Raw genomic sequence first — 13,442 nt, forward strand, 5'->3', positions numbered from 1 at the left:
AGTCATGCAATTGAATACTACTAAGCAATTAAAAGAATGAACCACTGATACACATAATATAGGTGAATTTCAAAATATTAAGCTGAGAAAAAGAAGCTACAAAGGAGAATATACTGAGTAATTGCATTTATACTGTATTTTGGAATAGGTAAAACTATAGCGATGGAGTACAGATTAGTAGTTGCCTGGGGTTAGATGCAGGGAGAAGTTTTGACCAAAAAGGGACAACCTAAAGGAGTTTTCTGGAGGGATGGGACTAGTTGTTTCTTGTTTGTAGTGGTGGTTACATGAATCTGTACATGTGTAAGCTCAAAGAACTTATTTTAAAAGTCAATTTTATGTATGTAAATCTAAAAAATTAACACCAATAATAAAAATTTTTATCACAATTTTTCAAGTTCTATCTTCAATTTAATAGATAAGTAAAGAGTATTCTAGTCTTAGTTCTGTCTCTGATCCTTCAGTAACCAATTTAACATCTCACCCTTGGTTTCTCTTTGTAAAATGAAAGATAATTAAATGATTTCTGAAGCTTCTTCTTACTTTAAAACCTATTCCTATTCCATGCTTGTTAAATTTTTATTATCTCAGAATTAAGAAAGAACACAAAATATTCCCATGTATTCAAGTAGATTCTATAAACTTGCTTCAGACCATGTGGGCTGGCTTTCAATATTCTGATATTGGTTTTATGTGATCTTTGATGGGCTCTAAACATTTGACTTTATTTACTAGCTTTGAGTACATGATCTTTAAATAGCACTCTCCCCTCTTGGAAAATCAGGACTTACACTATAAGGACTGCACAAAATTTCTGCTCCCTTTATCACCTCAGACCTTCTCTATAGTTTGGTATTTAAAAAGTTTGTGAATCAGTATTCCTGCCAGCAAAATGATGCCTGTCATTATTAATAGTATAAGACATGTGGTATTTGTACTTTTGGAGAAGAGAAAGTAAGCCATTTTTGTAGGTAGGATTCACTCAATAAAATCAAGTACATTTTTTTATACCCTGTCTTCTGCAATCTTTCACTACTATAAAAGACCTGTAGACTAGCAATATTTCAGACTACCAAATCTTATACTGAAATGTTGTGTTTATATAAAAGAATGCACAAAGCTAGAAAAGGAGTTCATATAATTTTAAAATTCAAATTTAGTCTTCATAGAAAGCTCTTGTTGCAATTAATGTCCTTTGGTTTAAATTCTTTTTGGAGATGGGTTTTCATAAGAGAAATAAAAAGCCTAAGAGCAAATGGTTTTCTATTTCAACAATACTCTCAATTTCATCCACCAGAATAATTTTTGAACATTTATGAAAATCATCCAACCTTCTCAATTTGAATATTTTGAATATTTATACTTGTTTAATACTATTTTTCTCGAACAAATTCAATTAATTGGCAACTAGAGATGGACTGATCTTACAAATGTAGGCCAATAGATTCTGTAATTCTCCTTTATTTCCTATATTTCTATTTTTAAAATATAAATCAACCCATTTCTTTCAAGTACAATACTAAGATATAAAATGAAGACCTGAGCTACATTTAATTGTTAAGTAGCAATACATTGAAAAAGGAAAACTAATCAATATTTCCTTATAAAACTCCATCAGCATGTTAAACTTTAAAATAACCTGTTCAAAAAGGAAGCTGTAAATCAAAAACATTTATTTCATTTCCTGGGTGTTTAGATTATAAACACAAACAATGCAAACACACACTCGTACACACAAATCAACATTTCTGTATCTCCCTTATTGCCATTCTCAGATTTACTGAACATGACACCAAAAAGAATCTGAGAGTTCCTCAACCTTCCATACACTAAGAATTGATCTCATTTTTAGAAAGTACCCTGGCAGAGAAACCAGATTACATAGAGAGAAATAAATCTGTCTTAAAACTGAATCAATCTCCAAAGCACTTTACTTAATGCTACCAGATTTGCCAACAAGATTGGAGAAAGAAAAGTCAGTGTTTAAACAATTTCTTTATAGAAATAAGTAGTTTTAAAAATTAAAAGGCTTTCTGTATTAAAACCATGCCTTCAGAATCACAAGGCCATATTAAGGGAATGTTTTAATATAAATGAGGCACCAGCCTGGAAGTCTGGCTGACTCTAGATCAGGGTTCTTTAACCCTAAAGAAAAACAAGGGAAACTCACAAATCACAGGAAAAGCCTAGTCATCTTTAAAAACTCTAAGCACTCAGCTAAATATAATAACTTTGGCTTTTCAAGATGGCGGCGGCTGCGGCGGCTGGCGCAGAGTAGCTGAGGTGGAAAAGGTGGCCACTGGGCCTCAGGCAGCCGGGAATCTTGTGGACCTTCCTCTCGCCATCTCTTAAGGGAGGACTGCTGCTGCTGACCGGTCGTGGGGGGTGACCGCCACCTTGCCCCCGGCAGGAAAGGCTGCCTCATTTACAGACAACAGCTTTGAAGTGTGGAGCAGGAAAAGAACTGTTTCTTAGCTGCAAAAGCGAGTCTCGAAACAGGGAACACGGCGCCAGGGCTGCTGTGGATGCAGCCAGGACCCCGGAGGCCTGGGCCGCGCTGAAGGCGGCCAGCTGCCCTATTCAGGATTCGAGGTTTCAGGCCGGCATTAAAGAAGATTCCTGGGAGCGCCCGAGCTGCACCGCGACTGAACAGCCCGAGGCGGCAGCGGCCGAGAACTGGGAAAGGCGGCAAACCAGAGACAGAGAGCGAGCACCCGACCTGGCACAGCACTGTGAGTGATCCCTGGCACAGCTCTGTTCGGGGGGTGGATGCCCACGCGGCTCCCACCTGCACCACCAGGCCACTCACTGCCCGGTGCTGCCTCCATTTTCCCAGGTGCGGGCAGCTCCGCCCTGCTCGGCCATCACTGAGCCCTCCCAGTTGCTTGGCCTGGCGTGGGGGCCTCTGCTCCCACTCCCTCCACGGTTCTCTGGCGGGGCTGGTGGAGGGGGTGTCCCGGGCCAGTGTCGGGACGGCAAGGAAGTACGGGCGGGCCGACTGTCACTCCACCATACCCTGGACTCCGGCCCCAGGTAAACTCCCTGTTCCTGGGAGGCAGATACCATCTCTGCGGCCACCAGTTTGGAAAAAAGCCTAACGAATGTCTGGTTGGGAATAGTGTGGTAGGAGAGTTCCCAGGTCCGCTTGAACCTGCTGGAGACCAGGCTGCAGGTGGGCGCTAGACTCGGTTTACACTGGGGGGATACAAAGGTGAACAAGACCCGAGAAAGATCTACATAGTGCTACAAAGGCACCCAGAGAGACCAGTCGTCTGTGCCCAGCAGAAACCTGGTAGACTTCCTGGGCGAGGCAGTGCCGAGCAGGGTCTTGAAGGCCCAGCTGATAGACGAGGGGTGCAGAAGACACTCCCCAGCCCAGCACAGTGCACACAGAGTGGGGAGACGTGCGGCCAGGGAGGGGGAGACTCGACAGAAACCACACACCCGGTGGGGTCGCCACTGCACGATCTAACAGCCTGGGCCAGAGCACACGGAACAGGGAGAAGTCCTGCACGGGAAGTGAAAGCTCAACAGAGATCACACACCCTGTGGTACGTGATCCACCAGCCCAGCAGAGTCCAAGCTGACCAGAAAGATGGCTCCCCGGAGAAGCCCAAGACCCGAGACAACCACACACACAAGGCACTAGAGGCCAACTGAGCAGTCACGGAGGGAGCCATACGAAATTGGCAACCACAGCAACATCCTAGTTAGTCATTAGTCTCAAACCGGTGAACTGTGAAACCCCCGGCCACAATGAATAAACACCAAAAAAAAGATACCAGAAATACAAAAAATCAAGAAAGTACACCACCAAAAGTTAATAAATCTCAAACTCTAGATCCTATAGAACAAGAAGCCCTTGAAATGACTGACAAGGAATTTCAAGGGATAATTCTAAGGAAACTGAATGAGATACAAGAAAACTCAGCTAGATATCATGATGAAATGAGGAAAAGTATACAGGATCTGAAAGAGGAAATGTACAAGGAAATCAATGTCCTGAAAAAAGGTGTAGCAGGACTTGCTGAACTGAAGAAGTTATTCAACGAAATAAAAAACACAACGGAGAGTTTAACCAGCAGGCTTGTCGAAGTTGAAGAGAGAACCTCTGAACTTGAAGATGGGCTGTTTGAAAAAACACAAGCAGACAAAAAGAAAGAAAAAAGAATCAAGGACATTGAAGAAAATCTGAGAGAGATATCAGACAACCATAAGCGATCAAATATCCGAGTCATGGGTATTCCAGAAGGGGAGGAAAATGGAGATTCCATTGAAAACATATTCAACAAAATAGTGGCAGAAAACTTCCCAGGTATAGGAAAAATCACAGATCTTCAGATCCAGGAAGCTCAACGATCTCCAAATGTATTCAACCCAAAAAGACCTTCTCCAAGACATGTCATAGTCAAATTGGCAAAACTCAGAGAGAATCTTAAAAGCTGCAAGAGAGAAGCGTCAAATCACCTATAAGGGAGCCCCAATCAGGTTAACATCAGACTTTTCATCACAAACCCTAAAAGCTAGAAAGGAATGGGATGATATATTCAAAATACTAAAAGACAAAGATTGCCAGCCAAGAATACTCTACCCTGCAAGGCTATCCTTCCGAAATGAGGGGCAAATGGTATATTTCTCAGACAAACAAAAACTGCGGGAGTTCACTACCACAAGACCACCCTTACAAGAAATCCTCAAGGGAGTACTGGGTTTGGTTCCTGAAAAATAACTACCACTGCCATAAAAACCCAAGAAAAATCTAAACCCGCTAGTATAATAAAAATGGCATTCATGAAGAGAAAACAAGCTAACAAAAACACTATCTACAACCTAAGGAACCAACAAACACAGAAACCAAACAGTAAATCAGAAAGCAAGGAACAAAAGACACCTAAGACAACCAAACAACCAATAAAATGCTAGGAATAAATCAACACCTTTCAATAACAACTCTTAATGTAAAAGGCTTAAATTCCCCAATTAAAAGACACAGACTGGCCGACTGGATCAAAAAGCAGGACCCAACTATATGCTGCCTACAAGAGACCCACCTCACCCATAAAGATTCACATAGACTAAGAGTGAAAGGATGGAAAAAGATTTACCAAGCAATTAGAAAAGAAAAACGAGCTGGAGTAGCTATTCTTATATCTGACAAAATAGACTTTAAACTAAAAACCATAAAAAGAGACAATGAGGGACACTACTTAATGATAAAAGGACTGATCCATCAAGAAGACATAACAATCATAAATATGTATGCACCCAATGTTGGAGCAGCCAGATTTATAAAACAAACTCTATTAGACCTAAAGAAGGAAATAGACACTAATACCATAATAGCAGGGGACCTGAACACCCCACTGTCAATATTAGACAGATCATCTAGGCAAAGAATCAGTAGAGAAACACAAGATCTAAACAAGACTCTAGACCAATTGGAATTGGCAGATATCTACAGAACATTGCACCCAACAACCTCAGAATATTCATTCTTCTCATCAGCACATGGATCATTCTCCAGGATAGATCACATATTAGGTCAGAAATCAAGTCTCAATAAATTCAAAAAAATTGCAATTATCCCATGTATCTTCTCAGACCACAATGGATTAAAACTAGAAATTAATAACAAACGAAACTCTGGAAACTATACAAACACATGGAAATTAAACAGCATTCTACAACATGACATATGGGTCAAAGAAGAAATCAAGCAGGAAATCAAAAAATTTCTTGAAACTAATGAAAACAATGATACATCATACCAAAACCAGTGGGATACTGCAAAAGCAATATTGAGGGGAAAATTTATTGCATTAAATGCTCACTTCAGAAGAATAGAAAGATGGCAATTGAACAACCTAACACTTCACCTTAAAGAACTAGATAAACAAGAACAATCCAAACCTAAAGTTAGCAGACGGAAAGAAATCATTAAGATCAGAGCAGAACTGAATGAAATTGAAAACCAAAAAATAATTCAAAAGATCAACGAATCAAAAAGTTGGTTTTTTGAAAAGATAAATAAAATTGACAAACCATTAGCATGGCTAACAAAAAAAAGAAGAGAGAAGACTCAAATAACAAAAATTAGAAATGAAAAAGGCGATATTACAACTGATTCATCTGAAATACAAGGAATCATTCGAGACTACTATAAACAACTATATGCCAACAAATTTGAAAATCTGGAGGAAATGGATAAATTTCTGGACACACACAAGCTCCCAAAACTGAACCGTGAAGACGTAGAAAGTTTGAACAGACCAATAACAATAAAGGAGATTGAAGCTGTTATCAGAAGGCTCCCAACAAAGAAAAGCCCAGGACCAGATGCATTCACAGCAGAATTTTACCAAACATTCAAAGAGGAATTGACACCGATTCTTTACAAACTATTCCAAAAGATTGAAACGGACGCAAATCTCCCAAACTCATTCTATGAAGCAAATATCATCCTGATACCAAAACCAGGTAAAGATATAACCAAAAAAGAAAACTACAGGCCGATATCCTTGATGAATATAGATGCAAAAATCCTCACTAAATTACTAGCAAACAGAATACAGCAACACATATGTAAAATTATTCTTCACGATCAAGTGGGATTCATCCCAGGGATGCAAGGTTGGTTCAACATACGCAAATCAATAAATGTGATACACCATATTAATAAAGTCAAACATAAGGACCATATGATCATCTCTATAGATGCTGAAAAAGCATTTGGTAAAGTTCAGCACTCATTCATGACAAAGACCCTCTATAAGTTAGGTATAGAGGGAAAGTATCTCAACATAATTAAAGCCATATATGCCAAACCCACAGCCAATATCATCCTGAATGGGGAAAAGCTGAAAGCTTTTCCTTTAAGAACAGGAACTAGACAAGGATGCCCACTCTCACCACTCCTATTCAACATAGTGTTGGAAGTACTAGCCAGAGCAATCAGAGAAGAGAAGGAAATAAAGGGCATTCAGATTGGAAAAGATGAAGTCAAACTGTCCCTGTTTGCAGATGACATGATCCTATATATCGAACAGCCTAAAACCTCTACAAAAAAACTGCTGGAATTGATAAATGATTTCAGCACAGTAGCAGGATACAAAATCAACACACAAAAATCAGTAGCATTTCTTTTCTCCAATATTGAACATGCAGAAAGAGAAATCAAGAAAGCCTGCCCATTTACAATAGCCACCAAAAAAATAAAATACTTAGGAATTGAGTTAACCAAGGAGGTGAAAAATCTCTATAATGAGAACTACAAACCACTGCTGAGAGAAATTAGAGAGGATACAAGAAGATGGAAAGATATCCCATGCTCTTGGATTGGAAGAATCAACACAGTGAAAATGTCCATACTACCCAAAGTGATATACAAATTCAATGCAATCCCCATCAAAATTCCAAAGACATTTTTCTCAGAAATGGAAAAAACTATCCAGACATTTATATGGAACAATAAAAGACCACGCATAGCCAAAGCAATGCTGAGCAAAAAAAAATAAAGCTGGAGGAATAACACTACCTGACTTTAAGCTATACTACAAAGCTATAATAACCAAAACAGTATGGTACTGGCATAAAAACAGACACACTGACCAATGGAATAGAATAGAGAATCCAGAAATCAACCCACACACTTACTTCCATCTGATCTTTGACAAAGGCACCAAGCCTATTCAGTGGCGAAGGGACTGCCTCTTCAGCAAATGGTGCTGGGATAACTGGATATCCATATGCAGGAGAATGAAACTAGATCCATACCTCTCGCCGTATACTAAAATCAACTCAAAATGGATTAAGGATTTAAATATACACCCTGAAACAATAAAACTTCTTAAAGAAAACATAGGAGAAACACTTCAGGAAATAGGACTGGACACAGACTTCATGAATACGACCCCAAAAGCACAGGCAACCAAAGGAAAAATAAACAAATGGGATTATATCAAACTAAAAAGCTTCTGCACAGGAAAAGAAACAATTAAAAGAGTTAAAAGACAACCAACAGAGTGGGAGAAAATATTTGCAAAATATATATCTGACAAAGGATTAATATCCAGAATATATAAGGAACTCAAACAACTTTACAAGAAGAAAACAAGCAACCCAATTAAAAAATGGGCAAAAGAGCTAAGTAGGCATTTCTCTAAGGAAAATATACAAATGGCTAACAGACATATGAAAAAGTGCTCAACATCACTCAGCATCCGGGAAATGCAAATCAAAACCACATTGAGATACCATCTAACCCCAGTTAGGATGGCTAAAATCCAAAAGACTATGAACGATAAATGCTGGCGAGGCTGCGGAGAAAAAGGAACTCTCATACATTGTTGGTGGGACTGCAAAATGGTGCAGCCTCTATGGAAAATGGTATGGAGGTTCCTCAAACAATTGCAGATAGATCTACCATACGACCCAGCTATCCCACTGTTGGGAATATACCCAGAGGAATGGAAATCATCAAGTCGAAGGTATACCTGTTTCCCAATGTTTATCGCAGCACTCTTTACAATAGCCAAGAGTTGGAACCAGCCCAAATGCCCATCATCGGATGAGTGGATACGGAAAATGTGGTACATCTACACAATGGAATACTACTCAGCTATAAAAACGAATGAAATACTGCCATTTGCAACAACATGGATGGACCTTGAGAGAATTATATTAGGTGAAACAAGTCAGGCACAGAAAGAGAAATACCACATGTTCTCACTTATTGGTGGGAGCTAAAAATTAATATATAAATTCACACACACACACACACACACACAAACGGGGGGGGAGAAGATATAACAACTACAATTATTTGAAGTTGATACGACAAGCAAACAGAAAGGACATTGTTGGGGGGGGAGGGAGAAGGGAGGGTGGTTTTGGTGATGGGGAGCAATAATCAGCCACAATGTATATCGACAAAATAAAATTAAAAAAAAAAAAAAAAAAAAAATTAAAAAAAAATTTTTTTTAAATTAAAAAATAAATAAATAAATATAATAACTTTATTATGACCACTAAATCACAGCAGACTAATGAGAAGCTAACAGTAGTCTTTAAAACTGATTATAGTCTGGGTAATCAAGACACAATCATAATATAATAGGTACAATTAAATTAAACTGTTTATGTCAGGCGTTTGAAGTTTCCAGGAAACTACCTCCCGAGTTATCTCAAAACAAAAACTAAAAATCAACTACTATGAAGTGGCCTTTTCATTTTTTCCCTTAAAGCACTATAAAGCAGTGGCTGGAAAAACCCTTGCACACATTTTGAGGTCAGATACAAAGCTGAGAATTGAAAACCAGCTCTACTCAAGTTTGCGTCACAAGTCATTTCCCTGAATCCCATGGATCTGCGATGACGTGAGAATGGGTGTGGGCTGAGAGGTGGGGCTTTTGCGCAAGGCATGAGGAAAGAACATCAGCAGCTGAGCGAGAGAATTCTAAAAAGAACTCTTAAGAAAAATAGACTTCAGGAAAGGCATAATACATTTTTCTTCTCTAATTTAAGTTAAATCTTACAATGTTGCTTTCGAATTTTGTTCTTTACCACTCCATCTTTCACTGTTTTCCTTATTTGATTAGAACCATCTGGGAGATCCTCCCTTCATTTATTAGTTCTACAGAATAGACATAGTTTATCATCTTTAAAAAAAACTTTAATATAGAATAGAAATAAGAGATTTTGGTCATGATTGAATTTTCCTATTTGCAGAGAAAATGCCATCATACCATGTAATCTAGAAAATCAGTTCCTTTTAAAGGAAGGACAATTTGGGGACCAAAACTATGAAAGAAAAACTGCTCACATCCATATATCAGTTTTAAGATAACTTTCTTTCAAATAAAAAAATATATATATTGTTTATAGAAAGTTACCAAGGTAAAGCAATCTGTTGTTCTGCACAGCAAGATCACTAACATGTAGATAGGTAATGTTTTTAAGCAATACCTCCAAAATTACAGAGTGGAAATATAAAAGAAAACCACATCAATAAAGGCAATGAAATAATTAAACGATTTGTGTAAAGCTGAGCTTCCCACACTCATTCATTCATTTGTTTTTACAGTATCCTTTTGTATGAACTGTTTTAACTTCTCCTTGGCTTGTACACAATTTATAAATATTAATTATAAAGTATGGTTTCTCCTTGAACTATTTTGGTAAGAATAAAGCAACCCAAATAGTACACTATTGGTAAACAAAGAATAAAATCCAGGAATAAATAAAAACCAAGATTAAATCAACTTATAGACCCTAGTCATTGCCCCTTCCTCACCTCTTTGTTTCTGCTATTTATACTGCTGTAAAACGTTTGTTTCTCCTGCTTGGATTTGTTTCATAAATCACTGAATGCTCACTTTCTGACTTAGACTTCATCTAAGGATGTAATTAATCCTACTAAAGCAAGAAAACATGGTAAACTTTAGGTTGAGAGTCACAAAATCACTTAGTCTAGACCCTGCTGTATGACCTAAGACCAATTTGATTTGGTCATGTATACAATGAAGGTGATAATATTTAATCCACAAGAGTGTGGTAAAGCTTACATGAGATTAATGTGTGTGAAAGTGCTTTGAAATGTTTAAAGTGCCATATAAATATGAGGGTCTTAGGGTCTCAGTTTCTTCATCTGTCACATGGGAGGATTTAATTAAGTGATCTCTAAAGACTTTCCATCTCTAAAAATTCCTTGATATTTATATCTGAAGCACATAAAACAAAATCTACTAATAGGATAATTTCATAATTGTAAGAGACTTACCAAACAGTTAACCTTCTCATCTTACAAAATGAGTGTGAAAGCAGGGAAAGAGACTTGTAGAGCACACAAGTCAGTAAAAAAGTTGGGAGTTGGAAGGAACCAGACCTGACTGCCACCTCCAAGTCCTTTGTATCATACATTACTATTCACTATTCTGTGAATTTAAAATCTCTCTTTACCATGGGAAAATGAAACTTAAACAATTACCTTTTCATACAGGTTACAATGAAAAACTTATGAAGAAAATGTAAATGTTAGTTTGGTGAAATAATTTAACTGCTAATAGTCAAATTAAGCATGTTTACAAATGACACTAATTAGCAAAAGAAGCTCAGACGAAACTGACCAGCTATTTGTTTGGTTTGTGTGATACCAAATTTTAAATCAATGGGCAAGATGTAAACCCTATCTAACCTTTCCTAATAAAAGGTTTTAATTCTGCTTTTGTTACTTTCTAGTATGTAATCTTGGGCAATTTACTTATTTCTCTGTTTCAAAGATAAGCAATAATACCACGTTTGTCAGCTGGCTATTGTGAATCAAATAAGTTAGCTCATGTTAAGTCCTTACAGTAGTATTTAGCACATATTAAGTGCTTACAAATGCTAGTTCCCTTTCCAATCTTGTCAACTTTAAGGAAATAGAAAATGCTTTGCCTCTTTTTACTTCACCAGAAAGCTTCCTTAAATGAAATATATATGGGTCCTGGTCCTCAACTTCAGTGATCAGCACTTGCTTAAAAACTAAATCTAAAACAGGGGCATTGTGACATAATACAAGGCAAATGAGGTTTGTAATCAACAGATCTGTGTCCAAATCCCAGCTTAATGCTCTAAAAGCTATTGACTTTTTTACCAAACCTCACAAAACTTCTCCTCTTAAAATGAGAATATTATCTAGCTTTTTACCATTTTATCTTTCACGTTGACAGTTACGCCACAAATATTTTGAAAAGGGCATGTCTTATTCATCTTTGCCTTCTCCATACTACTATGGCAAGGTTCAAAAGTATAAGATTTGCTGTTGGAATAAGGCAGGAGATTGATAAAAAAGATTTGAGACCAGAATAAACATATATTACAGAAAGATAAAGTACAAACCTTGTTTAATTGGCTCCAACTCTGGGCATTATGTTGCTTCCTTTTCTTTTCTTATGAATGGACCTCAAATATTCTTTTCTAAAGGAAGAAGCAAAGTAGGGAATATATATTAGTGAAGGGCATTTGAATCACTCTTTAAAATGGAACACTCTTTAATTCATCATAAGGCAGTCAAACTTTTATTTATTCTATTTGATGGACTTATTTTTAAGCAATAACATAACCAAGAAGTGTTTTAGTTGGCTAATACAACAGAAAACACTACAGGTTTAAGTAGCCAAAAAGTAAACATATCCTTTAATATTAATATTTAATTTTTTCCTTACTTCAAAAAATTACTTTGAAATAGTAGCAAGACCTCTATTAAAGATGACTTAACTACTGAGGGACTACATGAAGCAATCAAGTTTATCACATTATGCAAAAATACTTCTGAATCTACCATTCTTAACCTTTTCAGTAGAGGATGAATGGTAAGTTTTATGAAACTATGAGAATCTGAAAAAAGCTATGAATTGCATCCCCAGAAAAATGCACATACATGCATCATATTTTCTATATAATTTTAGTTGAGTCATGAAACCCAGTCATGTACCCTGTGGACCTCTAAAAGTTTTTGATAGACTCCAGGTAACTTCTGTCCTTGAATTTTTAAAAATGAATGTACTTACAGGATTGTAGAACCTTAAGCAATTTAGGAATCATCTAATGCAAACTGCTAATAGAAAAATGAAGAAACAGTGATGCAGAAAGATGAAAAGGATTAAGTAAGGCTACACTGCACTCAGCAACAGAGAAGTTTCCAAGCACCCTGCTAATCCACATGAGATTGACCATGCAGAATTTAATATAAATCAGTGCCTTTGAGTCAGAGTAAATCTGACAATGGAACCAGAATAGGAGGCTTTTAAATGTTTTTTTGGTCTGAACATATAACACATCAGTGGTTAAGGGAATGTGTTTTAGAGTTACACAGATGTGTGAAAAAATTGATCAAGTCACTTTATTTTTTTTGATCCTCAGGTTCTTCAAATAAAAAATGGAAAAAATAAAACCCACCCTTGCAGGACTATTTTAAGGATAAAATGAGATAACATGAATAATGTATTTAACATAGTGCCTAGTACATAGTAGATGCTCATGAAATGATATGAATTAAAAAATATCTCTTGTCAAGACATAGAATTGGATAAAATATGAAACAATATCCCAAAGTAAATGATGTTTTCCAGCTGAACAAAATAAGTGGCAAACTTAAGCATTTACTGAGTACCTACTACACAATACTATATAACATCATACTATTTAAGGTGTTACTGAACATGCAAAAAGGACAAAGTTCTCTTTTTAAGAGTAATTAGGTGAAGACAGAGTTTTTCCCTTCTCAGTTTCTTTCTCGGGTTCTTCTTTGTCCTTTCTGTGTTAGGTTCAGTGTTTTGTCCACTTCACATTCTACCCATATTCTCTGTGCTCCCATCAGAACCGGGCGGACCCTCAAATAATACCCTTGATCCTGACCTTTCACCTAAGCCTCAGACAATTATATATTCAGCGTTTTCTGAATG

At 37.1% G+C, this 13,442-nt stretch overlaps 1 protein-coding gene across 5 annotated transcripts in view; it reads right to left on the reverse strand.

The window, feature by feature from the left end:
- Positions 1–13,442, reverse strand: part of PEAK1 (pseudopodium enriched atypical kinase 1) — a 303,272-nt gene that overhangs the window by 158,432 nt on the left and 131,398 nt on the right. For 4 of the 5 annotated variants that reach the window (XM_063089094.1, XM_063089092.1, XM_063089093.1 and 1 more), the window contains one exon: positions 11,878–11,955. The exons of the other annotated variant lie outside the window; for it this stretch is intronic. The gene's annotated coding sequence lies outside the window, so the exon portion shown is untranslated. The remainder of the gene's footprint in view (positions 1–11,877; positions 11,956–13,442) is intronic. 5 annotated transcript variants of the gene reach the window in all.

The sequence above is a fragment of the Cynocephalus volans genome, chromosome 3, assembly GCF_027409185.1.
Source record: "Cynocephalus volans isolate mCynVol1 chromosome 3, mCynVol1.pri, whole genome shotgun sequence".
In the NCBI taxonomy this organism is placed as follows: Eukaryota; Metazoa; Chordata; class Mammalia; order Dermoptera; family Cynocephalidae; genus Cynocephalus; species Cynocephalus volans.